At 35.2% G+C, this 2,636-nt stretch overlaps 1 long non-coding RNA gene across 3 annotated transcripts; it reads right to left on the bottom strand.

The window, feature by feature from the left end:
* On the bottom strand, nt 1–2,636 carry LOC130727741 (uncharacterized). 3 transcript variants are annotated; one of them, XR_009015433.1, is made up of 3 exons: nt 2,484–2,636; nt 1,178–1,499; nt 1–495 (listed from the first exon to the last, which is right to left on the bottom strand). It is a non-coding gene; the product is annotated as an uncharacterized LOC130727741 (long non-coding RNA). The 3 variants fall into 3 exon arrangements; XR_009015431.1 differs by lacking the exon at nt 2,484–2,636 and adding an exon at nt 2,019–2,469; XR_009015432.1 differs by lacking the exon at nt 2,484–2,636 and adding an exon at nt 2,019–2,467 and having other exon boundaries at nt 1–482.

Raw genomic sequence — 2,636 nt, 5'->3', positions numbered from 1 at the left:
TTGGAATATAAATATAGAATCAATAAAGAATGAAATCTTTTTACAGCAGTAGAAAGTGAGACGATTCCATGCTTGGACATAACCCTTGCACTTGCTAACATTGCTAAAAATTAGTTGAGGCATAACCCTTCTAACTATTTTTGAGATATCTTCCATGAATCTTCTTCAGCATGTTGCCATTTTATCTCTGGAAATATTCATCAGCTTGTATCTGTTGTCTAAAATCATAGCAGCAACAACTTCTACAACCTTCTTCAGATCGATCAAATTGCACACTGAACTGATCAGTCCTGCTTGTACCACTTCCAGCAGCCCAGCCAACCTCTGTGCCGTTTGGTTACTCCTTGCTGCCTTCATCACAATCCCAATTATCATTCACCACCATGTGTCAACCTCTTAATGATTTCCAACTTCAGCATCATTTCATTCATTTGTGTTTCCATTATTAAAATGTTTCTAACACGTACCCATTAATTAAGGATCTGCAAATGTCAACTGTATTATATTTAGAGATTCTGCCTAATCAGCCTAGAGAATAGATAAAGGAAGTCAAGTGCAAGTTCTAGCAAAAAGCTGCTGCTTAATTTCAACCACATCATGTGAGGTTGATTCCAAGAAGTATAAATAGACAACTTAGCTTTTTATCAAGAGATGGCTTATAGAATGAGTAAAATTCATGTCCTTAGAAGCAAGATAGAATGACCACGCCTTTATATCTCAATAATTATAGACAAGTAAATTCACACCATAATCATTGTCTGTAAGCTTAGTCCTATTCATACATTCCAATTTAATGGATCAAAATAATTCTTTAGCACAGTCGACCACGCCTTTATATCTCAATAATTATAGACAAGTAAATTCACACCATAATCATTGTCTATAAACTTAGTCCAATTCATACATTAACTAATTCACACACACACACATAAAGGCATAAGATATGCCAATGATCTTGAAGAGCTAGAGCATTACCACTGCCCAGATCTTAAAGGTGATTTTTTTTTATTGAAAACGATTATCATAATAAAAGATCATGAAAGGTAAGACTTTGGCTAAAATGCAAGGTCTCAATATTCAAACATCAAGAATTGTTTTGATTTCTCAATCATATGATAATCAGTTTTACTTCATAGTTCAACAGCTAAACAACTATAAAATTTTACACAAAACATACCTGTTCTTATTCACAGCAAGGTTGAAGAGAGCAATTTTTCCAATTTCCTGAGCCACCAAATTTCCTTCATGCACAGCTGATTATAAAACTGCAAAGGGGCTTCAACAAACTCTTAGCTCCCATAAAAATTTTGGCTTCTACATCATCCCTCAGCAACAGCCTTTACTATTCCACCATTTCACATTTCATCTTCCAATTGTTCCCCTTAGTCAAGACTTTTAGAAAACTAAAATACTACTCAGTATCTTCCTCTTGTGCAGACCTTCGCAATGGTTGAGAAACAACAACTTATACAAATCCCATGAAGCAATTGCAGCCATTCCTGAAAAGATTTGGAAGAATTCCCAAGAAATAGGGTAAATCGTGTGAAAAAGCATGAAGAAAATAAAGTAGTGGAAGAAAATTGGACGGCCCAATATCTGCTTTGCACGGTCTAAAGAATTAATGGAATTTGCACTACTCCATGGTAATTAAAGCCAAATACAAGACAGCAAGTGAAACACCCAATTTCCATCCATATAAAATCAAAGAGCAGGATCTTTGATGAGAAAGATTTATAAAAGAAAAAAAAAAGAATAGCTACCTATAAAAGCATATGCTGCAAGGGGAAAATTAAAACTCATAACAACGCCTTTCATGTTCACCAAAAGAACCATTTACAATCAAATTATAAACTTCAATCATCATCAAAACAATATATAAAGATCTAATTACTTGTTCTGCTGCAAATATCTTGAAGCCAAGTAAAGCAAGGAAACAAAAATAGGAAGGCATTGAAACATTATAGTCACTTTTAGCTTTAAAACAACCACACCAAAAGCTTTTCAAGAGCATGACTAACCATTTATATGATTAAAAATCCGCACACATCTTCTTGGTTTACTGGCTTTGAATACACACCATACCTTTCCTTCATGCCATCATTCAATCAGACATCAATAGAAAAATAGCATAAAAAACTTGGCATCACATTGCAATTATTTAGATGCTATAAAAACTCATTCACTGCGATGCACTCCCAAATTCATTCACTGGACTCAATGGTTCATTCACTGACAAATTTCCCAAGGACAGAGCTTCTTTATGGGATTCACATGCCCACTCATATCTCCCATTCAGATCAATAAAACAAAATCACAACAACAGAAATCAAAGTAAAAGAAATGGAAGGAACTGGATTGACAACACAAGATGAACATCAAGGCACACAATGGTTCAATTTATAGAAAATAATTGGGCGTGACCCAAATCAAATCAGAAAAGCTGTAAAGGAATTAGATGGGAAGGTAGGGTGTAGGCAAACAACCTGTAAAGGAGAAGCCACAGCTGTTTCCGAAAAGTTGATGGAGGTTGAAAGTACCATCGTTTCAGAAAAGGGAAAATAGAGGATAGAGGACAGATGAGGGTTGCAACATCAAACCTAGCAAGAGGAAGTACGGGAGTAGCCAATACTAGGGGT

The sequence above is a fragment of the Lotus japonicus genome, chromosome 1 (assembly GCF_012489685.1).
Source record: "Lotus japonicus ecotype B-129 chromosome 1, LjGifu_v1.2".
Classification (NCBI taxonomy): Eukaryota; Viridiplantae; Streptophyta; class Magnoliopsida; order Fabales; family Fabaceae; genus Lotus; species Lotus japonicus.
The sequence above is the reverse complement of the archived record's forward strand: the minus strand, read 5'-3'. Positions and strand labels throughout refer to the sequence as shown.